Below are 27,658 nucleotides of genomic sequence, written 5' to 3' on the forward strand. Positions count from 1 at the left end.
TTTTTTTAAAAACATCATTGTACATTGAAATTTCTGCTTGCGTATGCTTTAGAAGCAAGAATTAAGAGGACTACATTCATTATTTCAGCTGAAAAATGCTTAGTTTATGATTTATAGTCAACATTAAGGAAATGTTCCAAACAAGCGTTTTCAGCCCGAGTGGAGCACATTTTGACCGTTTTTTTAAAAACATCATTGTACATTGAAATTTCTGCTTGCGTATGCTTTAGAAGCAAGAATTAAGAGGACTACATTCATTATTTCAGCTGAAAAATGCTTAGTTTATGATTTATAGTCAACATTAATGAAATGTTCCAAACAAGCGTTTTCAGCCCGAGTGGAGCACATTTTGACTGTTTTTTTAAAAACATCATTGTACATTGAAATTTCTGCTTGCGTATGCTTTAGAAGCAAGAATTAAGAGGACTACATTCATTATTTCAGCTGAAAAATGCTTAGTTTTTGATTTGTAGTCAACATTAATGAAATGTCCCCAACAGCGTTTTCAGCCCGAGTGGAGCGCATTTTGACTGTTTTTTCTAAAAACATCATTGTACATTGAAATTTCTGCTTGCGTATGCTTTAGAAGCAAGAATTAAGAGGACTACATTCATTATTTCAGCTGAAAAATGCTTAGTTTATGATTTATAGTCAACATTAAGGAAATGTTCCGAACAAGCGTTTTCAGCCCGAGTGGAGCACATTTTGACCGTTTTTTAAAAAACATCATTGTACATTGAAATTTCTTTTTGCGTATGCTTTAGAAGCAAGAATTAAGAGGACTACATTCATTATTTCAGCTGAAAAATGCTTAGTTTATGATTTATAGTCAACATTAATGTAATGTCCCAAACAAGCGTTTTCAGCCCGAGTGGAGCACATTTTGACTGTTTTTTTAAAAACATCATTGTACATTGAAATTTCTGCTTGCGTATGCTTTAGAAGCAAGAATTAAGAGGACTACATTCATTATTTCAGCTGAAAAATGCTTAGTTTATGATTTATAGTCAACATTAATGAAATGTCCCCAACAGCGTTTTCAGCCCGAGTGGAGCACATTTTGACTGTTTTTTTAAAAACATCATTGTACATTGAAATTTCTGCTTGCGTATGCTTTAGAAGCAAGAATTAAGAGGACTACATTCATTATTTCAGCTGAAAAATGCTTAGTTTATGATTTATAGTCAACATTAATGTCATGTCCCAAACAAGCGTTTTCAGCCCGAGTGGAGCACATTTTGACTGTTTTTTTAAAAACATCATTGTACATTGAAATTTCTGCTTGCGTATGCTTTAGAAGCAAGAATTAAGAGGACTACATTCATTATTTCAGCTGAAAAATGCTTAGTTTATGATTTATAGTCAACATTAATGAAATGTTCCAAACAAGCGTTTTCAGCCCGAGTGGAGCACATTTTGACCATTTTTTTAAAAACATCATTGTACATTGAAATTTCTGCTTGCGTATGCTTTAGAAGCAAGAATTAAGAGGACTACATTCATTATTTCAGCTGAAAAATGCTTAGTTTATGATTTATAGTCAACATTAATGTAATGTCCCCAACAGCGTTTTCAGCCCGAGTGGAGCACATTTTGACTGTTTTTTTTAAAAACATCATTGTACATTGAAATTTCTGCTTGCGTATGCTTTAGAAGCAAGAATTAAGAGGACTACATTCATTATTTCAGCTGAAAAATGCTTAGTTTATGATTTATAGTCAACATTAATGAAATGTCCCCAACAGCGTTTTCAGCCCGAGTGGAGCACATTTTGACTGTTTTTTTAAAAACATCATTGTACATTGAAATTTCTGCTTGCGTATGCTTTAGAAGCAAGAATTAAGAGGACTACATTCATTATTTCAGCTGAAAAATGCTTAGTTTATGATTTATAGTCAACATTAATGAAATGTTCCAAACAAGCGTTTTCAGCCCGAGTGGAGCACATTTTGACTGTTTTTTTAAAAACATCATTGTACATTGAAATTTCTGCTTGCGTATGCTTTAGAAGCAAGAATTAAGAGGACTACATTCATTATTTCAGCTGAAAAATGCTTAGTTTATGATTTATAGTCAACATTAATGTCATGTCCCAAACAAGCGTTTTCAGCCCGAGTGGAGCACATTTTGACTGTTTTTTTAAAAACATCATTGTACATTGAAATTTCTGCTTGCGTATGCTTTAGAAGCAAGAATTAAGAGGACTACATTCATTATTTCAGCTGAAAAATGCTTAGTTTATGATTTATAGTCAACATTAATGAAATGTTCCAAACAAGCGTTTTCAGCCCGAGTGGAGCACATTTTGACCCTTTTTTAAAAACATCATTGTACATTGAAATTTCTGCTTGCGTATGCTTTAGAAGCAAGAATTAAGAGGACTACATTCATTATTTCAGCTGAAAAATGCTTAGTTTTTGATTTGTAGTCAACATTAATGAAATGTCCCCAACAGCGTTTTCAGCCCGAGTGGAGCGCATTTTGACTGTTTTTTTTAAAAACATCATTGTACATTGAAATTTCTGCTTGCGTATGCTTTAGAAGCAAGAATTAAGAGGACTACATTCATTATTTCAGCTGAAAAATGCTTAGTTTATGATTTATAGTCAACATTAAGGAAATGTTCCGAACAAGCGTTTTCAGCCCGAGTGGAGCACATTTTGACCGTTTTTTAAAAAACATCATTGTACATTGAAATTTCTTTTTGCGTATGCTTTAGAAGCAAGAATTAAGAGGACTACATTCATTATTTCAGCTGAAAAATGCTTAGTTTATGATTTATAGTCAACATTAATGTCATGTCCCAAACAAGCGTTTTCAGCCCGAGTGGAGCACATTTTGACTGTTTTTTTAAAAACATCATTGTACATTGAAATTTCTGCTTGCGTATGCTTTAGAAGCAAGAATTAAGAGGACTACATTCATTATTTCAGCTGAAAAATGCTTAGTTTATGATTTATAGTCAACATTAATGAAATGTTCCAAACAAGCGTTTTCAGCCCGAGTGGAGCACATTTTGACCCTTTTTTTAAAAACATCATTGTACATTGAAATTTCTGCTTGCGTATGCTTTAGAAGCAAGAATTAAGAGGACTACATTCATTATTTCAGCTGAAAAATGCTTAGTTTATGATTTATAGTCAACATTAATGTCATGTCCCCAACAGCGTTTTCAGCCCGAGTGGAGCGCATTTTGACTGTTTTTTTTAAAAACATCATTGTACATTGAAATTTCTGCTTGCGTATGCTTTAGAAGCAAGAATTAAGAGGACTACATTCATTATTTCAGCTGAAAAATGCTTAGTTTATGATTTATAGTCAACATTAAGGAAATGTTCCGAACAAGCGTTTTCAGCCCGAGTGGAGCACATTTTGACCGTTTTTTAAAAAACATCATTGTACATTGAAATTTCTTTTTGCGTATGCTTTAGAAGCAAGAATTAAGAGGACTACATTCATTATTTCAGCTGAAAAATGCTTAGTTTATGATTTATAGTCAACATTAATGTCATGTCCCAAACAAGCGTTTTCAGCCCGAGTGGAGCACATTTTGACTGCTTTTTTAAAAACATCATTGTACATTGAAATTTCTGCTTGCGTATGCTTTAGAAGCAAGAATTAAGAGGACTACATTCATTATTTCAGCTGAAAAATGCTTAGTTTATGATTTATAGTCAACATTAATGAAATGTTCCAAACAAGCGTTTTCAGCCCGAGTGGAGCACATTTTGACCCTTTTTTTAAAAACATCATTGTACATTGAAATTTCTGCTTGCGTATTCTTTAGAAGCAAGAATTAAGAGGACTACATTCATTATTTCAGCTGAAAAATGCTTAGTTTTTGATTTGTAGTCAACATTAATGAAATGTCCCCAACAGCGTTTTCAGCCCGAGTGGAGCGCATTTTGACTGTTTTTTTTAAAAACATCATTGTACATTGAAATTTCTGCTTGCGTATGCTTTAGAAGCAAGAATTAAGAGGACTACATTCATTATTTCAGCTGAAAAATGCTTAGTTTATGATTTATAGTCAACATTAAGGAAATGTTCCGAACAAGCGTTTTCAGCCCGAGTGGAGCACATTTTGACCGTTTTTTAAAAAACATCATTGTACATTGAAATTTCTTTTTGCGTATGCTTTAGAAGCAAGAATTAAGAGGACTACATTCATTATTTCAGCTGAAAAATGCTTAGTTTATGATTTATAGTCAACATTAATGTCATGTCCCAAACAAGCGTTTTCAGCCCGAGTGGAGCACATTTTGACTGCTTTTTTAAAAACATCATTGTACATTGAAATTTCTGCTTGCGTATGCTTTAGAAGCAAGAATTAAGAGGACTACATTCATTATTTCAGCTGAAAAATGCTTAGTTTATGATTTATAGTCAACATTAATGAAATGTTCCAAACAAGCGTTTTCAGCCCGAGTGGAGCACATTTTGACCCTTTTTTTAAAAACATCATTGTACATTGAAATTTCTGCTTGCGTATTCTTTAGAAGCAAGAATTAAGAGGACTACATTCATTATTTCAGCTGAAAAATGCTTAGTTTTTGATTTGTAGTCAACATTAATGAAATGTCCCCAACAGCGTTTTCAGCCCGAGTGGAGCGCATTTTGACTGTTTTTTTTAAAAACATCATTGTACATTGAAATTTCTGCTTGCGTATGCTTTAGAAGCAAGAATTAAGAGGACTACATTCATTATTTCAGCTGAAAAATGCTTAGTTTATGATTTATAGTCAACATTAAGGAAATGTTCCGAACAAGCGTTTTCAGCCCGAGTGGAGCACATTTTGACCGTTTTTTAAAAAACATCATTGTACATTGAAATTTCTTTTTGCGTATGCTTTAGAAGCAAGAATTAAGAGGACTACATTCATTATTTCAGCTGAAAAATGCTTAGTTTATGATTTATAGTCAACATTAATGTCATGTCCCAAACAAGCGTTTTCAGCCCGAGTGGAGCACATTTTGACCCTTTTTTTAAAAACATCATTGTACATTGAAATTTCTGCTTGCGTATGCTTTAGAAGCAAGAATTAAGAGGACTACATTCATTATTTCAGCTGAAAAATGCTTAGTTTATGATTTATAGTCAACATTAATGTCATGTCCCAAACAAGCGTTTTCAGCCCGAGTGGAGCACATTTTGACTGTTTTTTTAAAAACATCATTGTACATTGAAATTTCTGCTTGCGTATGCTTTAGAAGCAAGAATTAAGAGGACTACATTCATTATTTCAGCTGAAAAATGCTTAGTTTATGATTTATAGTCAACATTAATGAAATGTTCCAAACAAGCGTTTTCAGCCCGAGTGGAGCACATTTTGACCCTTTTTTTAAAAACATCATTGTACATTGAAATTTCTGCTTGCGTATGCTTTAGAAGCAAGAATTAAGAGGACTACATTCATTATTTCAGCTGAAAAATGCTTAGTTTTTGATTTGTAGTCAACATTAATGAAATGTCCCCAACAGCGTTTTCAGCCCGAGTGGAGCGCATTTTGACTGTTTTTTTAAAAAACATCATTGTACATTGAAATTTCTGCTTGCGTATGCTTTAGAAGCAAGAATTAAGAGGACTACATTCATTATTTCAGCTGAAAAATGCTTAGTTTATGATTTATAGTCAAGATTAAGGAAATGTTCCAAACAAGCGTTTTCAGCCCGAGTGGAGCACATTTTGACCGTTTTTTTAAAAACATCATTGTACATTGAAATTTCTGCTTGCGTATGCTTTAGAAGCAAGAATTAAGAGGACTACATTCATTATTTCAGCTGAAAAATGCTTAGTTTATGATTTATAGTCAACATTAATGAAATGTTCCAAACAAGCGTTTTCAGCCCGAGTGGAGCACATTTTGACCCTTTTTTTAAAAACATCATTGTACATTGAAATTTCTGCTTGCGTATGCTTTAGAAGCAAGAATTAAGAGGACTACATTCATTATTTCAGCTGAAAAATGCTTAGTTTATGATTTATAGTCAACATTAATGTAATGTCCCAAACAAGCGTTTTCAGCCCGAGTGGAGCACATTTTGACCGTTTTTTTAAAAACATCATTGTACATTGAAATTTCTTTTTGCGTATGCTTTAGAAGCAAGAATTAAGAGGACTACATTCATTATTTCAGCTGAAAAATGCTTAGTTTATGATTTATAGTCAACATTAATGAAATGTCCCCAACAGCGTTTTCAGCCCGAGTGGAGCACATTTTGACCGTTTTTTTAAAAACATCATTGTACATTGAATTTTCTGTTTGTGTATGCTTTAGAAGCAAGAATTAAGAGGACTACATTCATTATTTCAGCTGAAAAATGCTTAGTTTATGATTTATAGTCAACATTAATGAAATGTCCCCAACAGCGTTTTCAGCCCGAGTGGAGCACATTTTGACTGTTTTTTTAAAAACATCATTGTACATTGAAATTTCTGCTTGCGTATGCTTTAGAAGCAAGAATTAAGAGGACTACATTCATTATTTCAGCTGAAAAATGCTTAGTTTTTGATTTATAGTCAACATTAATGAAATGTCCCCAACAGCGTTTTCAGCCCGAGTGGAGCACATTTTGACTGTTTTTTTTAAAAACATCATTGTACATTGAAATTTCTGCTTGCGTATGCTTTAGAAGCAAGAATTAAAAGGACTACATTCATTATTTCAGCTGAAAAATGCTTAGTTTATGATTTATAGTCAACATTAATGAAATGTCCCCAACAGCGTTTTCAGCCCGAGTGGAGCACATTTTGACTGTTTTTTTAAAAACATCATTGTACATTGAAATTTCTGCTTGCGTATGCTTTAGAAGCAAGAATTAAGAGGACTACATTCATTATTTCAGCTGAAAAATGCTTAGTTTATGATTTATAGTCAACATTAATGAAATGTTCCAAACAAGCGTTTTCAGCCCGAGTGGAGCACATTTTGACTGTTTTTTTAAAAACATCATTGTACATTGAAATTTCTGCTTGCGTATGCTTTAGAAGCAAGAATTAAGAGGACTACATTCATTATTTCAGCTGAAAAATGCTTAGTTTATGATTTATAGTCAACATTAATGTCATGTCCCAAACAAGCGTTTTCAGCCCGAGTGGAGCACATTTTGACTGTTTTTTTAAAAACATCATTGTACATTGAAATTTCTGCTTGCGTATGCTTTAGAAGCAAGAATTAAGAGGACTACATTCATTATTTCAGCTGAAAAATGCTTAGTTTATGATTTATAGTCAACATTAATGAAATGTTCCAAACAAGCGTTTTCAGCCCGAGTGGAGCACATTTTGACCCTTTTTTAAAAACATCATTGTACATTGAAATTTCTGCTTGCGTATGCTTTAGAAGCAAGAATTAAGAGGACTACATTCATTATTTCAGCTGAAAAATGCTTAGTTTTTGATTTGTAGTCAACATTAATGAAATGTCCCCAACAGCGTTTTCAGCCCGAGTGGAGCGCATTTTGACTGTTTTTTTTAAAAACATCATTGTACATTGAAATTTCTGCTTGCGTATGCTTTAGAAGCAAGAATTAAGAGGACTACATTCATTATTTCAGCTGAAAAATGCTTAGTTTATGATTTATAGTCAACATTAAGGAAATGTTCCGAACAAGCGTTTTCAGCCCGAGTGGAGCACATTTTGACCGTTTTTTAAAAAACATCATTGTACATTGAAATTTCTTTTTGCGTATGCTTTAGAAGCAAGAATTAAGAGGACTACATTCATTATTTCAGCTGAAAAATGCTTAGTTTATGATTTATAGTCAACATTAATGTCATGTCCCAAACAAGCGTTTTCAGCCCGAGTGGAGCACATTTTGACTGTTTTTTTAAAAACATCATTGTACATTGAAATTTCTGCTTGCGTATGCTTTAGAAGCAAGAATTAAGAGGACTACATTCATTATTTCAGCTGAAAAATGCTTAGTTTATGATTTATAGTCAACATTAATGAAATGTTCCAAACAAGCGTTTTCAGCCCGAGTGGAGCACATTTTGACCCTTTTTTTAAAAACATCATTGTACATTGAAATTTCTGCTTGCGTATGCTTTAGAAGCAAGAATTAAGAGGACTACATTCATTATTTCAGCTGAAAAATGCTTAGTTTTTGATTTGTAGTCAACATTAATGAAATGTCCCCAACAGCGTTTTCAGCCCGAGTGGAGCGCATTTTGACTGTTTTTTTTAAAAACATCATTGTACATTGAAATTTCTGCTTGCGTATGCTTTAGAAGCAAGAATTAAGAGGACTACATTCATTATTTCAGCTGAAAAATGCTTAGTTTATGATTTATAGTCAACATTAAGGAAATGTTCCGAACAAGCGTTTTCAGCCCGAGTGGAGCACATTTTGACCGTTTTTTAAAAAACATCATTGTACATTGAAATTTCTTTTTGCGTATGCTTTAGAAGCAAGAATTAAGAGGACTACATTCATTATTTCAGCTGAAAAATGCTTAGTTTATGATTTATAGTCAACATTAATGTAATGTCCCAAACAAGCGTTTTCAGACCGAGTGGAGCACATTTTGACTGCTTTTTTAAAAACATCATTGTACATTGAAATTTCTGCTTGCGTATGCTTTAGAAGCAAGAATTAAGAGGACTACATTCATTATTTCAGCTGAAAAATGCTTAGTTTATGATTTATAGTCAACATTAATGAAATGTTCCAAACAAGCGTTTTCAGCCCGAGTGGAGCACATTTTGACCCTTTTTTTAAAAACATCATTGTACATTGAAATTTCTGCTTGCGTATGCTTTAGAAGCAAGAATTAAGAGGACTACATTCATTATTTCAGCTGAAAAATGCTTAGTTTATGATTTATAGTCAACATTAATGTCATGTCCCAAACAAGCGTTTTCAGCCCGAGTGGAGCACATTTTGACTGTTTTTTTAAAAACATCATTGTACATTGAAATTTCTGCTTGCGTATGCTTTAGAAGCAAGAATTAAGAGGACTACATTCATTATTTCAGCTGAAAAATGCTTAGTTTATGATTTATAGTCAACATTAATGAAATGTTCCAAACAAGCGTTTTCAGCCCGAGTGGAGCACATTTTGACCCTTTTTTTAAAAACATCATTGTACATTGAAATTTCTGCTTGCGTATGCTTTAGAAGCAAGAATTAAGAGGACTACATTCATTATTTCAGCTGAAAAATGCTTAGTTTATGATTTATAGTCAACATTAATGTCATGTCCCAAACAAGCGTTTTCAGCCCGAGTGGAGCACATTTTGACTGTTTTTTTAAAAACATCATTGTACATTGAAATTTCTGCTTGCGTATGCTTTAGAAGCAAGAATTAAGAGGACTACATTCATTATTTCAGCTGAAAAATGCTTAGTTTATGATTTATAGTCAACATTAATGAAATGTTCCAAACAAGCGTTTTCAGCCCGAGTGGAGCACATTTTGACCCTTTTTTTAAAAACATCATTGTACATTGAAATTTCTGCTTGCGTATGCTTTAGAAGCAAGAATTAAGAGGACTACATTCATTATTTCAGCTGAAAAATGCTTAGTTTTTGATTTGTAGTCAACATTAATGAAATGTCCCCAACAGCGTTTTCAGCCCGAGTGGAGCGCATTTTGACTGTTTTTTTTAAAAACATCATTGTACATTGAAATTTCTGCTTGCGTATGCTTTAGAAGCAAGAATTAAGAGGACTACATTCATTATTTCAGCTGAAAAATGCTTAGTTTATGATTTATAGTCAACATTAAGGAAATGTTCCGAACAAGCGTTTTCAGCCCGAGTGGAGCACATTTTGACCGTTTTTTAAAAAACATCATTGTACATTGAAATTTCTTTTTGCGTATGCTTTAGAAGCAAGAATTAAGAGGACTACATTCATTATTTCAGCTGAAAAATGCTTAGTTTATGATTTATAGTCAACATTAATGTAATGTCCCAAACAAGCGTTTTCAGCCCGAGTGGAGCACATTTTGACTGTTTTTTTAAAAACATCATTGTACATTGAAATTTCTGCTTGCGTATGCTTTAGAAGCAAGAATTAAGAGGACTACATTCATAATTTCAGCTGAAAAATGCTTAGTTTATGATTTATAGTCAACATTAATGTCATGTCCCAAACAAGCGTTTTCAGCCCGAGTGGAGCACATTTTGACTGTTTTTTTAAAAACATCATTGTACATTGAAATTTCTGCTTGCGTATGCTTTAGAAGCAAGAATTAAGAGGACTACATTCATTATTTCAGCTGAAAAATGCTTAGTTTATGATTTATAGTCAACATTAATGAAATGTTCCAAACAAGCGTTTTCAGCCCGAGTGGAGCACATATTGACCCTTTTTTTAAAAACATCATTGTACATTGAAATTTCTGCTTGCGTATGCTTTAGAAGCAAGAATTAAGAGGACTACATTCATTATTTCAGCTGAAAAATGCTTAGTTTTTGATTTGTAGTCAACATTAATGAAATGTCCCCAACAGCGTTTTCAGCCCGAGTGGAGCGCATTTTGACTGTTTTTTCTAAAAACATCATTGTACATTGAAATTTCTGCTTGCGTATGCTTTAGAAGCAAGAATTAAGAGGACTACATTCATTATTTCAGCTGAAAAATGCTTAGTTTATGATTTATAGTCAACATTAAGGAAATGTTCCGAACAAGCGTTTTCAGCCCGAGTGGAGCACATTTTTACCGTTTTTTAAAAAACATCATTGTACATTGAAATTTCTTTTTGCGTATGCTTTAGAAGCAAGAATTAAGAGGACTACATTCATTATTTCAGCTGAAAAATGCTTAGTTTATGATTTATAGTCAACATTAATGTAATGTCCCAAACAAGCGTTTTCAGCCCGAGTGGAGCACATTTTGACTGTTTTTTTAAAAACATCATTGTACATTGAAATTTCTGCTTGCGTATGCTTTAGAAGCAAGAATTAAGAGGACTACATTCATTATTTCAGCTGAAAAATGCTTAGTTTATGATTTATAGTCAACATTAATGTCATGTCCCAAACAAGCGTTTTCAGCCCGAGTGGAGCACATTTTGACTGTTTTTTTAAAAACATCATTGTACATTGAAATTTCTGCTTGCGTATGCTTTAGAAGCAAGAATTAAGAGGACTACATTCATTATTTCAGCTGAAAAATGCTTAGTTTATGATTTATAGTCAACATTAATGAAATGTTCCAAACAAGCGTTTTCAGCCCGAGTGGAGCACATTTTGACCCTTTTTTTAAAAACATCATTGTACATTGAAATTTCTGCTTGCGTATGCTTTAGAAGCAAGAATTAAGAGGACTACATTCATTATTTCAGCTGAAAAATGCTTAGTTTTTGATTTGTAGTCAACATTAATGAAATGTCCCCAACAGCGTTTTCAGCCCGAGTGGAGCGCATTTTGACTGTTTTTTTTAAAAACATCATTGTACATTGAAATTTCTGCTTGCGTATGCTTTAGAAGCAAGAATTAAGAGGACTACATTCATTATTTCAGCTGAAAAATGCTTAGTTTATGATTTATAGTCAACATTAAGGAAATGTTCCAAACAAGCGTTTTCAGCCCGAGTGGAGCACATTTTGACCGTTTTTTTAAAAACATCATTGTACATTGAAATTTCTGCTTGCGTATGCTTTAGAAGCAAGAATTAAGAGGACTACATTCATTATTTCAGCTGAAAAATGCTTAGTTTATGATTTATAGTCAACATTAATGAAATGTTCCGAACAAGCGTTTTCAGCCCGAGTGGAGCACATTTTGACCCTTTTTTTAAAAACATCATTGTACATTGAAATTTCTGCTTGCGTATGCTTTAGAAGCAAGAATTAAGAGGACTACATTCATTATTTCAGCTGAAAAATGCTTAGTTTATGATTTATAGTCAACATTAATGTAATGTCCCAAACAAGCGTTTTCAGCCCGAGTGGAGCACATTTTGACCGTTTTTTTAAAAACATCATTGTACATTGAAATTTCTTTTTGCGTATGCTTTAGAAGCAAGAATTAAGAGGACTACATTCATTATTTCAGCTGAAAAATGCTTAGTTTATGATTTATAGTCAACATTAATGAAATGTCCCCAACAGCGTTTTCAGCCCGAGTGGAGCACATTTTGACCGTTTTTTTAAAAACATCATTGTACATTGAATTTTCTGTTTGTGTATGCTTTAGAAGCAAGAATTAAGAGGACTACATTCATTATTTCAGCTGAAAAATGCTTAGTTTATGATTTATAGTCAACATTAATGAAATGTCCCCAACAGCGTTTTCAGCCCGAGTGGAGCACATTTTGACTGTTTTTTTAAAAACATCATTGTACATTGAAATTTCTGCTTGCGTATGCTTTAGAAGCAAGAATTAAGAGGACTACATTCATTATTTCAGCTGAAAAATGCTTAGTTTTTGATTTATAGTCAACATTAATGAAATGTCCCCAACAGCGTTTTCAGCCCGAGTGGAGCACATTTTGACTGTTTTTTTTAAAAACATCATTGTACATTGAAATTTCTGCTTGCGTATGCTTTAGAAGCAAGAATTAAAAGGACTACATTCATTATTTCAGCTGAAAAATGCTTAGTTTATGATTTATAGTCAACATTAATGAAATGTCCCCAACAGCGTTTTCAGCCCGAGTGGAGCACATTTTGACTGTTTTTTTAAAAACATCATTGTACATTGAAATTTCTGCTTGCGTATGCTTTAGAAGCAAGAATTAAGAGGACTACATTCATTATTTCAGCTGAAAAATGCTTAGTTTATGATTTATAGTCAACATTAATGAAATGTTCCAAACAAGCGTTTTCAGCCCGAGTGGAGCACATTTTGACTGTTTTTTTAAAAACATCATTGTACATTGAAATTTCTGCTTGCGTATGCTTTAGAAGCAAGAATTAAGAGGACTACATTCATTATTTCAGCTGAAAAATGCTTAGTTTATGATTTATAGTCAACATTAATGTCATGTCCCAAACAAGCGTTTTCAGCCCGAGTGGAGCACATTTTGACTGTTTTTTTAAAAACATCATTGTACATTGAAATTTCTGCTTGCGTATGCTTTAGAAGCAAGAATTAAGAGGACTACATTCATTATTTCAGCTGAAAAATGCTTAGTTTATGATTTATAGTCAACATTAATGAAATGTTCCAAACAAGCGTTTTCAGCCCGAGTGGAGCACATTTTGACCCTTTTTTAAAAACATCATTGTACATTGAAATTTCTGCTTGCGTATGCTTTAGAAGCAAGAATTAAGAGGACTACATTCATTATTTCAGCTGAAAAATGCTTAGTTTTTGATTTGTAGTCAACATTAATGAAATGTCCCCAACAGCGTTTTCAGCCCGAGTGGAGCGCATTTTGACTGTTTTTTTTAAAAACATCATTGTACATTGAAATTTCTGCTTGCGTATGCTTTAGAAGCAAGAATTAAGAGGACTACATTCATTATTTCAGCTGAAAAATGCTTAGTTTATGATTTATAGTCAACATTAAGGAAATGTTCCGAACAAGCGTTTTCAGCCCGAGTGGAGCACATTTTGACCGTTTTTTAAAAAACATCATTGTACATTGAAATTTCTTTTTGCGTATGCTTTAGAAGCAAGAATTAAGAGGACTACATTCATTATTTCAGCTGAAAAATGCTTAGTTTATGATTTATAGTCAACATTAATGTCATGTCCCAAACAAGCGTTTTCAGCCCGAGTGGAGCACATTTTGACTGTTTTTTTAAAAACATCATTGTACATTGAAATTTCTGCTTGCGTATGCTTTAGAAGCAAGAATTAAGAGGACTACATTCATTATTTCAGCTGAAAAATGCTTAGTTTATGATTTATAGTCAACATTAATGAAATGTTCCAAACAAGCGTTTTCAGCCCGAGTGGAGCACATTTTGACCCTTTTTTAAAAACATCATTGTACATTGAAATTTCTGCTTGCGTATGCTTTAGAAGCAAGAATTAAGAGGACTACATTCATTATTTCAGCTGAAAAATGCTTAGTTTTTGATTTGTAGTCAACATTAATGAAATGTCCCCAACAGCGTTTTCAGCCCGAGTGGAGCGCATTTTGACTGTTTTTTTTAAAAACATCATTGTACATTGAAATTTCTGCTTGCGTATGCTTTAGAAGCAAGAATTAAGAGGACTACATTCATTATTTCAGCTGAAAAATGCTTAGTTTATGATTTATAGTCAACATTAAGGAAATGTTCCAAACAAGCGTTTTCAGCCCGAGTGGAGCACATTTTGACCCTTTTTTTAAAAACATCATTGTACATTGAAATTTCTGCTTGCGTATGCTTTAGAAGCAAGAATTAAGAGGACTACATTCATTATTTCAGCTGAAAAATGCTTAGTTTTTGATTTGTAGTCAACATTAATGAAATGTCCCCAACAGCGTTTTCAGCCCGAGTGGAGCGCATTTTGACTGTTTTTTTTAAAAACATCATTGTACATTGAAATTTCTGCTTGCGTATGCTTTAGAAGCAAGAATTAAGAGGACTACATTCATTATTTCAGCTGAAAAATGCTTAGTTTATGATTTATAGTCAACATTAAGGAAATGTTCCGAACAAGCGTTTTCAGCCCGAGTGGAGCACATTTTGACCGTTTTTTAAAAAACATCATTGTACATTGAAATTTCTTTTTGCGTATGCTTTAGAAGCAAGAATTAAGAGGACTACATTCATTATTTCAGCTGAAAAATGCTTAGTTTATGATTTATAGTCAACATTAATGTCATGTCCCAAACAAGCGTTTTCAGCCCGAGTGGAGCACATTTTGACTGCTTTTTTAAAAACATCATTGTACATTGAAATTTCTGCTTGCGTATGCTTTAGAAGCAAGAATTAAGAGGACTACATTCATTATTTCAGCTGAAAAATGCTTAGTTTTTGATTTGTAGTCAACATTAATGAAATGTCCCCAACAGCGTTTTCAGCCCGAGTGGAGCGCATTTTGACTGTTTTTTTTAAAAACATCATTGTACATTGAAATTTCTGCTTGCGTATGCTTTAGAAGCAAGAATTAAGAGGACTACATTCATTATTTCAGCTGAAAAATGCTTAGTTTATGATTTATAGTCAACATTAAGGAAATGTTCCGAACAAGCGTTTTCAGCCCGAGTGGAGCACATTTTGACCGTTTTTTAAAAAACATCATTGTACATTGAAATTTCTTTTTGCGTATGCTTTAGAAGCAAGAATTAAGAGGACTACATTCATTATTTCAGCTGAAAAATGCTTAGTTTTTGATTTGTAGTCAACATTAATGAAATGTCCCCAACAGCGTTTTCAGCCCGAGTGGAGCGCATTTTGACTGTTTTTTTTAAAAACATCATTGTACATTGAAATTTCTGCTTGCGTATGCTTTAGAAGCAAGAATTAAGAGGACTACATTCATTATTTCAGCTGAAAAATGCTTAGTTTATGATTTATAGTCAACATTAAGGAAATGTTCCGAACAAGCGTTTTCAGCCCGAGTGGAGCACATTTTGACCGTTTTTTAAAAAACATCATTGTACATTGAAATTTCTTTTTGCGTATGCTTTAGAAGCAAGAATTAAGAGGACTACATTCATTATTTCAGCTGAAAAATGCTTAGTTTATGATTTATAGTCAACATTAATGTCATGTCCCAAACAAGCGTTTTCAGCCCGAGTGGAGCACATTTTGACTGTTTTTTTAAAAACATCATTGTACATTGAAATTTCTGCTTGCGTATGCTTTAGAAGCAAGAATTAAGAGGACTACATTCATTATTTCAGCTGAAAAATGCTTAGTTTATGATTTATAGTCAACATTAATGTCATGTCCCAAACAAGCGTTTTCAGCCCGAGTGGAGCACATTTTGACTGTTTTTTTAAAAACATCATTGTACATTGAAATTTCTGCTTGCGTATGCTTTAGAAGCAAGAATTAAGAGGACTACATTCATTATTTCAGCTGAAAAATGCTTAGTTTATGATTTATAGTCAACATTAATGAAATGTTCCAAACAAGCGTTTTCAGCCCGAGTGGAGCACATTTTGACCCTTTTTTTAAAAACATCATTGTACATTGAAATTTCTGCTTGCGTATGCTTTAGAAGCAAGAATTAAGAGGACTACATTCATTATTTCAGCTGAAAAATGCTTAGTTTTTGATTTGTAGTCAACATTAATGAAATGTCCCCAACAGCGTTTTCAGCCCGAGTGGAGCGCATTTTGACTGTTTTTTTTAAAAACATCATTGTACATTGAAATTTCTGCTTGCGTATGCTTTAGAAGCAAGAATTAAGAGGACTACATTCATTATTTCAGCTGAAAAATGCTTAGTTTATGATTTATAGTCAACATTAAGGAAATGTTCCAAACAAGCGTTTTCAGCCCGAGTGGAGCACATTTTGACCGTTTTTTTAAAAACATCATTGTACATTGAAATTTCTGCTTGCGTATGCTTTAGAAGCAAGAATTAAGAGGACTACATTCATTATTTCAGCTGAAAAATGCTTAGTTTATGATTTATAGTCAACATTAATGAAATGTTCCAAACAAGCGTTTTCAGCCCGAGTGGAGCACATTTTGACCCTTTTTTTAAAAACATCATTGTACATTGAAATTTCTGCTTGCGTATGCTTTAGAAGCAAGAATTAAGAGGACTACATTCATTATTTCAGCTGAAAAATGCTTAGTTTATGATTTATAGTCAACATTAATGTAATGTCCCAAACAAGCGTTTTCAGCCCGAGTGGAGCACATTTTGACCGTTTTTTTAAAAACATCATTGTACATTGAAATTTCTTTTTGCGTATGCTTTAGAAGCAAGAATTAAGAGGACTACATTCATTATTTCAGCTGAAAAATGCTTAGTTTATGATTTATAGTCAACATTAATGAAATGTCCCCAACAGCGTTTTCAGCCCGAGTGGAGCACATTTTGACCGTTTTTTTAAAAACATCATTGTACATTGAATTTTCTGTTTGTGTATGCTTTAGAAGCAAGAATTAAGAGGACTACATTCATTATTTCAGCTGAAAAATGCTTAGTTTATGATTTATAGTCAACATTAATGAAATGTCCCCAACAGCGTTTTCAGCCCGAGTGGAGCACATTTTGACTGTTTTTTTAAAAACATCATTGTACATTGAAATTTCTGCTTGCGTATGCTTTAGAAGCAAGAATTAAGAGGACTACATTCATTATTTCAGCTGAAAAATGCTTAGTTTTTGATTTATAGTCAACATTAATGAAATGTCCCCAACAGCGTTTTCAGCCCGAGTGGAGCACATTTTGACTGTTTTTTTTAAAAACATCATTGTACATTGAAATTTCTGCTTGCGTATGCTTTAGAAGCAAGAATTAAAAGGACTACATTCATTATTTCAGCTGAAAAATGCTTAGTTTATGATTTATAGTCAACATTAATGAAATGTCCCCAACAGCGTTTTCAGCCCGAGTGGAGCACATTTTGACTGTTTTTTTAAAAACATCATTGTACATTGAAATTTCTGCTTGCGTATGCTTTAGAAGCAAGAATTAAGAGGACTACATTCATTATTTCAGCTGAAAAATGCTTAGTTTATGATTTATAGTCAACATTAATGAAATGTTCCAAACAAGCGTTTTCAGCCCGAGTGGAGCACATTTTGACTGTTTTTTTAAAAACATCATTGTACATTGAAATTTCTGCTTGCGTATGCTTTAGAAGCAAGAATTAAGAGGACTACATTCATTATTTCAGCTGAAAAATGCTTAGTTTATGATTTATAGTCAACATTAATGTCATGTCCCAAACAAGCGTTTTCAGCCCGAGTGGAGCACATTTTGACTGTTTTTTTAAAAACATCATTGTACATTGAAATTTCTGCTTGCGTATGCTTTAGAAGCAAGAATTAAGAGGACTACATTCATTATTTCAGCTGAAAAATGCTTAGTTTATGATTTATAGTCAACATTAATGAAATGTTCCAAACAAGCGTTTTCAGCCCGAGTGGAGCACATTTTGACCCTTTTTTAAAAACATCATTGTACATTGAAATTTCTGCTTGCGTATGCTTTAGAAGCAAGAATTAAGAGGACTACATTCATTATTTCAGCTGAAAAATGCTTAGTTTTTGATTTGTAGTCAACATTAATGAAATGTCCCCAACAGCGTTTTCAGCCCGAGTGGAGCGCATTTTGACTGTTTTTTTTAAAAACATCATTGTACATTGAAATTTCTGCTTGCGTATGCTTTAGAAGCAAGAATTAAGAGGACTACATTCATTATTTCAGCTGAAAAATGCTTAGTTTATGATTTATAGTCAACATTAAGGAAATGTTCCGAACAAGCGTTTTCAGCCCGAGTGGAGCACATTTTGACCGTTTTTTAAAAAACATCATTGTACATTGAAATTTCTTTTTGCGTATGCTTTAGAAGCAAGAATTAAGAGGACTACATTCATTATTTCAGCTGAAAAATGCTTAGTTTATGATTTATAGTCAACATTAATGTCATGTCCCAAACAAGCGTTTTCAGCCCGAGTGGAGCACATTTTGACTGTTTTTTTAAAAACATCATTGTACATTGAAATTTCTGCTTGCGTATGCTTTAGAAGCAAGAATTAAGAGGACTACATTCATTATTTCAGCTGAAAAATGCTTAGTTTATGATTTATAGTCAACATTAATGAAATGTCCCCAACAGCGTTTTCAGCCCGAGTGGAGCGCATTTTGACTGTTTTTTTTAAAAACATCATTGTACATTGAAATTTCTGCTTGCGTATGCTTTAGAAGCAAGAATTAAGAGGACTACATTCATTATTTCAGCTGAAAAATGCTTAGTTTATGATTTATAGTCAACATTAAGGAAATGTTCCGAACAAGCGTTTTCAGCCCGAGTGGAGCACATTTTGACCGTTTTTTGAAAAACATCATTGTACATTGAAATTTCTTTTTGCGTATGCTTTAGAAGCAAGAATTAAGAGGACTACATTCATTATTTCAGCTGAAAAATGCTTAGTTTATGATTTATAGTCAACATTAATGTAATGTCCCAAACAAGCGTTTTCAGACCGAGTGGAGCACATTTTGACTGCTTTTTTAAAAACATCATTGTACATTGAAATTTCTGCTTGCGTATGCTTTAGAAGCAAGAATTAAGAGGACTACATTCATTATTTCAGCTGAAAAATGCTTAGTTTATGATTTATAGTCAACATTAATGAAATGTTCCAAACAAGCGTTTTCAGCCCGAGTGGAGCACATTTTGACCCTTTTTTTAAAAACATCATTGTACATTGAAATTTCTGCTTGCGTATGCTTTAGAAGCAAGAATTAAGAGGACTACATTCATTATTTCAGCTGAAAAATGCTTAGTTTATGATTTATAGTCAACATTAATGTCATGTCCCAAACAAGCGTTTTCAGCCCGAGTGGAGCACATTTTGACTGTTTTTTTAAAAACATCATTGTACATTGAAATTTCTGCTTGCGTATGCTTTAGAAGCAAGAATTAAGAGGACTACATTCATTATTTCAGCTGAAAAATGCTTAGTTTATGATTTATAGTCAACATTAATGAAATGTTCCAAACAAGCGTTTTCAGCCCGAGTGGAGCACATTTTGACTGTTTTTTTAAAAACATCATTGTACATTGAAATTTCTGCTTGCGAATGCTTTAGAAGCAAGAATTAAGAGGACTACATTCATTATTTCAGCTGAAAAATGCTTAGTTTTTGATTTGTAGTCAACATTAATGAAATGTCCCCAACAGCGTTTTCAGCCCGAGTGGAGCACATTTTGACTGTTTTTTTTAAAAACATCATTGTACATTGAAATTTCTGCTTGCGTATGCTTTAGAAGCAAGAATTAAGAGGACTACTTTCATTATTTCAGCTGAAAAATGCTTAGTTTTTGATTTGTAGTCAACATTAATGAAATGTCCCCAACAGCGTTTTCAGCCCGAGTGGAGCGCATTTTGACTGTTTTTTTTAAAAACATCATTGTACATTGAAATTTCTGCTTGCGTATGCTTTAGAAGCAAGAATTAAGAGGACTACATTCATTATTTCAGCTGAAAAATGCTTAGTTTATGATTTATAGTCAACATTAATGAAATGTTCCGAACAAGCGTTTTCAGCCCGAGTGGAGCACATTTTGACCGTTTTTTAAAAAACATCATTGTACATTGAAATTTCTTTTTGCGTATGCTTTAGAAGCAAGAATTAAGAGGACTACATTCATTATTTCAGCTGAAAAATGCTTAGTTTATGATTTATAGTTAACATTAATGTAATGTCCCAAACAAGCGTTTTCAGCCCGAGTGGAGCACATTTTGACTGTTTTTTTAAAAACATCATTGTACATTGAAATTTCTGCTTGCGTATGCTTTAGAAGCAAGAATTAAGAGGACTACATTCATTATTTCAGCTGAAAAATGCTTAGTTTATGATTTATAGTCAACATTAATGTCATGTCCCAAACAAGCGTTTTCAGCCCGAGTGGAGCACATTTTGACTGTTTTTTTAAAAACATCATTGTACATTGAAATTTCTGCTTGCGTATGCTTTAGAAGCAAGAATTAAGAGGACTACATTCATTATTTCAGCTGAAAAATGCTTAGTTTATGATTTATAGTCAACATTAATGAAATGTTCCAAACAAGCGTTTTCAGCCCGAGTGGAGCACATTTTGACCCTTTTTTTAAAAACATCATTGTACATTGAAATTTCTGCTTGCGTATGCTTTAGAAGCAAGAATTAAGAGGACTACATTCATTATTTCAGCTGAAAAATGCTTAGTTTATGATTTATAGTCAACATTAATGTCATGTCCCAAACAAGCGTTTTCAGCCCGAGTGGAGCACATTTTGACCCTTTTTTTAAAAACATCATTGTACATTGAAATTTCTGCTTGCGTATGCTTTAGAAGCAAGAATTAAGAGGACTACATTCATTATTTCAGCTGAAAAATGCTTAGTTTATGATTTATAGTCAACATTAATGTAATGTCCCAAACAAGCGTTTTCAGCCCGAGTGGAGCACATTTTGACCGTTTTTTTAAAAACATCATTGTACATTGAAATTTCTGTTTGCGTATGCTTTAGAAGCAAGAATTAAGAGGACTACATTCATTATTTCAGCTGAAAAATGCTTAGTTTATGATTTATAGTCAACATTAATGAAATGTCCCCAACAGCGTTTTCAGCCCGAGTGGAGCACATTTTGACCGTTTTTTTAAAAACATCATTGTACATTGAATTTTCTGTTTGTGTATGCTTTAGAAGCAAGAATTAAGAGGACTACATTCATTATTTCAGCTGAAAAATGCCTAGTTTATGATTTATAGTCAACATTAATGAAATGTCCCCAACAGCGTTTTCAGCCCGAGTGGAGCACATTTTGACTGTTTTTTTAAAAACATCATTGTACATTGAAATTTCTGCTTGCGTATGCTTTAGAAGCAAGAATTAAGAGGACTACATTCATTATTTCAGCTGAAAAATGCTTAGTTTTTGATTTATAGTCAACATTAATGAAATGTCCCCAACAGCGTTTTCAGCCCGAGTGGAGCACATTTTGACTGTTTTTTTTAAAAACATCATTGTACATTGAAATTTCTGCTTGCGTATGCTTTAGAAGCAAGAATTAAAAGGACTACATTCATTATTTCAGCTGAAAAATGCTTAGTTTATGATTTATAGTCAACATTAATGAAATGTCCCCAACAGCGTTTTCAGCCCGAGTGGAGCACATTTTGACTGTTTTTTTAAAAACATCATTGTACATTGAAATTTCTGCTTGCGTATGCTTTAGAAGCAAGAATTAAGAGGACTACATTCATTATTTCAGCTGAAAAATGCTTAGTTTATGATTTATAGTCAACATTAATGAAATGTTCCAAACAAGCGTTTTCAGCCCGAGTGGAGCACATTTTGACTGTTTTTTTAAAAACATCATTGTACATTGAAATTTCTGCTTGCGTATGCTTTAGAAGCAAGAATTAAGAGGACTACATTCATTATTTCAGCTGAAAAATGCTTAGTTTATGATTTATAGTCAACATTAATGTCATGTCCCAAACAAGCGTTTTCAGCCCGAGTGGAGCACATTTTGACTGTTTTTTTAAAAACATCATTGTACATTGAAATTTCTGCTTGCGTATGCTTTAGAAGCAAGAATTAAGAGGACTACATTCATTATTTCAGCTGAAAAATGCTTAGTTTATGATTTATAGTCAACATTAATGAAATGTTCCAAACAAGCGTTTTCAGCCCGAGTGGAGCACATTTTGACCCTTTTTTAAAAACATCATTGTACATTGAAATTTCTGCTTGCGTATGCTTTAGAAGCAAGAATTAAGAGGACTACATTCATTATTTCAGCTGAAAAATGCTTAGTTTTTGATTTGTAGTCAACATTAATGAAATGTCCCCAACAGCGTTTTCAGCCCGAGTGGAGCGCATTTTGACTGTTTTTTTTAAAAACATCATTGTACATTGAAATTTCTGCTTGCGTATGCTTTAGAAGCAAGAATTAAGAGGACTACATTCATTATTTCAGCTGAAAAATGCTTAGTTTATGATTTATAGTCAACATTAAGGAAATGTTCCGAACAAGCGTTTTCAGCCCGAGTGGAGCACATTTTGACCGTTTTTTAAAAAACATCATTGTACATTGAAATTTCTTTTTGCGTATGCTTTAGAAGCAAGAATTAAGAGGACTACATTCATTATTTCAGCTGAAAAATGCTTAGTTTATGATTTATAGTCAACATTAATGTCATGTCCCAAACAAGCGTTTTCAGCCCGAGTGGAGCACATTTTGACTGTTTTTTTAAAAACATCATTGTACATTGAAATTTCTGCTTGCGTATGCTTTAGAAGCAAGAATTAAGAGGACTACATTCATTATTTCAGCTGAAAAATGCTTAGTTTATGATTTATAGTCAACATTAATGAAATGTTCCAAACAAGCGTTTTCAGCCCGAGTGGAGCACATTTTGACCCTTTTTTTAAAAACATCATTGTACATTGAAATTTCTGCTTGCGTATGCTTTAGAAGCAAGAATTAAGAGGACTACATTCATTATTTCAGCTGAAAAATGCTTAGTTTTTGATTTGTAGTCAACATTAATGAAATGTCCCCAACAGCGTTTTCAGCCCGAGTGGAGCGCATTTTGACTGTTTTTTTTAAAAACATCATTGTACATTGAAATTTCTGCTTGCGTATGCTTTAGAAGCAAGAATTAAGAGGACTACATTCATTATTTCAGCTGAAAAATGCTTAGTTTATGATTTATAGTCAACATTAAGGAAATGTTCCGAACAAGCGTTTTCAGCCCGAGTGGAGCACATTTTGACCGTTTTTTAAAAAACATCATTGTACATTGAAATTTCTTTTTGCGTATGCTTTAGAAGCAAGAATTAAGAGGACTACATTCATTATTTCAGCTGAAAAATGCTTAGTTTATGATTTATAGTCAACATTAATGTAATGTCCCAAACAAGCGTTTTCAGCCCGAGTGGAGCACATTTTGACTGTTTTTTTAAAAACATCATTGTACATTGAAATTTCTGCTTGCGTATGCTTTAGAAGCAAGAATTAAGAGGACTACATTCATAATTTCAGCTGAAAAATGCTTAGTTTATGATTTATAGTCAACATTAATGTCATGTCCCAAACAAGCGTTTTCAGCCCGAGTGGAGCACATTTTGACTGTTTTTTTAAAAACATCATTGTACATTGAAATTTCTGCTTGCGTATGCTTTAGAAGCAAGAATTAAGAGGACTACATTCATTATTTCAGCTGAAAAATGCTTAGTTTATGATTTATAGTCAACATTAATGAAATGTTCCAAACAAGCGTTTTCAGCCCGAGTGGAGCACATATTGACCCTTTTTTTAAAAACATCATTGTACATTGAAATTTCTGCTTGCGTATGCTTTAGAAGCAAGAATTAAGAGGACTACATTCATTATTTCAGCTGAAAAATGCTTAGTTTTTGATTTGTAGTCAACATTAATGAAATGTCCCCAACAGCGTTTTCAGCCCGAGTGGAGCGCATTTTGACTGTTTTTTCTAAAAACATCATTGTACATTGAAATTTCTGCTTGCGTATGCTTTAGAAGCAAGAATTAAGAGGACTACATTCATTATTTCAGCTGAAAAATGCTTAGTTTATGATTTATAGTCAACATTAAGGAAATGTTCCGAACAAGCGTTTTCAGCCCGAGTGGAGCACATTTTTACCGTTTTTTAAAAAACATCATTGTACATTGAAATTTCTTTTTGCGTATGCTTTAGAAGCAAGAATTAAGAGGACTACATTCATTATTTCAGCTGAAAAATGCTTAGTTTATGATTTATAGTCAACATTAATGTAATGTCCCAAACAAGCGTTTTCAGCCCGAGTGGAGCACATTTTGACTGTTTTTTTAAAAACATCATTGTACATTGAAATTTCTGCTTGCGTATGCTTTAGAAGCAAGAATTAAGAGGACTACATTCATTATTTCAGCTGAAAAATGCTTAGTTTATGATTTATAGTCAACATTAATGTCATGTCCCAAACAAGCGTTTTCAGCCCGAGTGGAGCACATTTTGACTGTTTTTTTAAAAACATCATTGTACATTGAAATTTCTGCTTGCGTATGCTTTAGAAGCAAGAATTAAGAGGACTACATTCATTATTTCAGCTGAAAAATGCTTAGTTTATGATTTATAGTCAACATTAATGAAATGTTCCAAACAAGCGTTTTCAGCCCGAGTGGAGCACATTTTGACCCTTTTTTTAAAAACATCATTGTACATTGAAATTTCTGCTTGCGTATGCTTTAGAAGCAAGAATTAAGAGGACTACATTCATTATTTCAGCTGAAAAATGCTTAGTTTTTGATTTGTAGTCAACATTAATGAAATGTCCCCAACAGCGTTTTCAGCCCGAGTGGAGCGCATTTTGACTGTTTTTTTTAAAAACATCATTGTACATTGAAATTTCTGCTTGCGTATGCTTTAGAAGCAAGAATTAAGAGGACTACATTCATTATTTCAGCTGAAAAATGCTTAGTTTATGATTTATAGTCAACATTAAGGAAATGTTCCAAACAAGCGTTTTCAGCCCGAGTGGAGCACATTTTGACCGTTTTTTTAAAAACATCATTGTACATTGAAATTTCTGCTTGCGTATGCTTTAGAAGCAAGAATTAAGAGGACTACATTCATTATTTCAGCTGAAAAATGCTTAGTTTATGATTTATAGTCAACATTAATGAAATGTTCCGAACAAGCGTTTTCAGCCCGAGTGGAGCACATTTTGACCCTTTTTTTAAAAACATCATTGTACATTGAAATTTCTGCTTGCGTATGCTTTAGAAGCAAGAATTAAGAGGACTACATTCATTATTTCAGCTGAAAAATGCTTAGTTTATGATTTATAGTCAACATTAATGTAATGTCCCAAACAAGCGTTTTCAGCCCGAGTGGAGCACATTTTGACCGTTTTTTTAAAAACATCATTGTACATTGAAATTTCTTTTTGCGTATGCTTTAGAAGCAAGAATTAAGAGGACTACATTCATTATTTCAGCTGAAAAATGCTTAGTTTATGATTTATAGTCAACATTAATGAAATGTCCCCAACAGCGTTTTCAGCCCGAGTGGAGCACATTTTGACCGTTTTTTTAAAAACATCATTGTACATTGAATTTTCTGTTTGTGTATGCTTTAGAAGCAAGAATTAAGAGGACTACATTCATTATTTCAGCTGAAAAATGCTTAGTTTATGATTTATAGTCAACATTAATGAAATGTCCCCAACAGCGTTTTCAGCCCGAGTGGAGCACATTTTGACTGTTTTTTTAAAAACATCATTGTACATTGAAATTTCTGCTTGCGTATGCTTTAGAAGCAAGAATTAAGAGGACTACATTCATTATTTCAGCTGAAAAATGCTTAGTTTTTGATTTATAGTCAACATTAATGAAATGTCCCCAACAGCGTTTTCAGCCCGAGTGGAGCACATTTTGACTGTTTTTTTTAAAAACATCATTGTACATTGAAATTTCTGCTTGCGTATGCTTTAGAAGCAAGAATTAAAAGGACTACATTCATTATTTCAGCTGAAAAATGCTTAGTTTATGATTTATAGTCAACATTAATGAAATGTCCCCAACAGCGTTTTCAGCCCGAGTGGAGCACATTTTGACTGTTTTTTTAAAAACATCATTGTACATTGAAATTTCTGCTTGCGTATGCTTTAGAAGCAAGAATTAAGAGGACTACATTCATTATTTCAGCTGAAAAATGCTTAGTTTATGATTTATAGTCAACATTAATGAAATGTTCCAAACAAGCGTTTTCAGCCCGAGTGGAGCACATTTTGACTGTTTTTTTAAAAACATCATTGTACATTGAAATTTCTGCTTGCGTATGCTTTAGAAGCAAGAATTAAGAGGACTACATTCATTATTTCAGCTGAAAAATGCTTAGTTTATGATTTATAGTCAACATTAATGTCATGTCCCAAACAAGCGTTTTCAGCCCGAGTGGAGCACATTTTGACTGTTTTTTTAAAAACATCATTGTACATTGAAATTTCTGCTTGCGTATGCTTTAGAAGCAAGAATTAAGAGGACTACATTCATTATTTCAGCTGAAAAATGCTTAGTTTATGATTTATAGTCAACATTAATGAAATGTTCCAAACAAGCGTTTTCAGCCCGAGTGGAGCACATTTTGACCCTTTTTTAAAAACATCATTGTACATTGAAATTTCTGCTTGCGTATGCTTTAGAAGCAAGAATTAAGAGGACTACATTCATTATTTCAGCTGAAAAATGCTTAGTTTTTGATTTGTAGTCAACATTAATGAAATGTCCCCAACAGCGTTTTCAGCCCGAGTGGAGCGCATTTTGACTGTTTTTTTTAAAAACATCATTGTACATTGAAATTTCTGCTTGCGTATGCTTTAGAAGCAAGAATTAAGAGGACTACATTCATTATTTCAGCTGAAAAATGCTTAGTTTATGATTTATAGTCAACATTAAGGAAATGTTCCGAACAAGCGTTTTCAGCCCGAGTGGAGCACATTTTGACCGTTTTTTAAAAAACATCATTGTACATTGAAATTTCTTTTTGCGTATGCTTTAGAAGCAAGAATTAAGAGGACTACATTCATTATTTCAGCTGAAAAATGCTTAGTTTATGATTTATAGTCAACATTAATGTCATGTCCCAAACAAGCGTTTTCAGCCCGAGTGGAGCACATTTTGACTGTTTTTTTAAAAACATCATTGTACATTGAAATTTCTGCTTGCGTATGCTTTAGAAGCAAGAATTAAGAGGACTACATTCATTATTTCAGCTGAAAAATGCTTAGTTTATGATTTATAGTCAACATTAATGAAATGTTCCAAACAAGCGTTTTCAGCCCGAGTGGAGCACATTTTGACCCTTTTTTAAAAACATCATTGTACATTGAAATTTCTGCTTGCGTATGCTTTAGAAGCAAGAATTAAGAGGACTACATTCATTATTTCAGCTGAAAAATGCTTAGTTTTTGATTTGTAGTCAACATTAATGAAATGTCCCCAACAGCGTTTTCAGCCCGAGTGGAGCGCATTTTGACTGTTTTTTTTAAAAACATCATTGTACATTGAAATTTCTGCTTGCGTATGCTTTAGAAGCAAGAATTAAGAGGACTACATTCATTATTTCAGCTGAA

This window comes from Hippichthys cyanospilos, chromosome 2, assembly GCF_059441005.1.
Source record: "Hippichthys cyanospilos isolate Australia breed blue-spotted pipefish chromosome 2, RoL_Hcya_1.0, whole genome shotgun sequence".
Taxonomy (NCBI): Eukaryota; Metazoa; Chordata; class Actinopteri; order Syngnathiformes; family Syngnathidae; genus Hippichthys; species Hippichthys cyanospilos.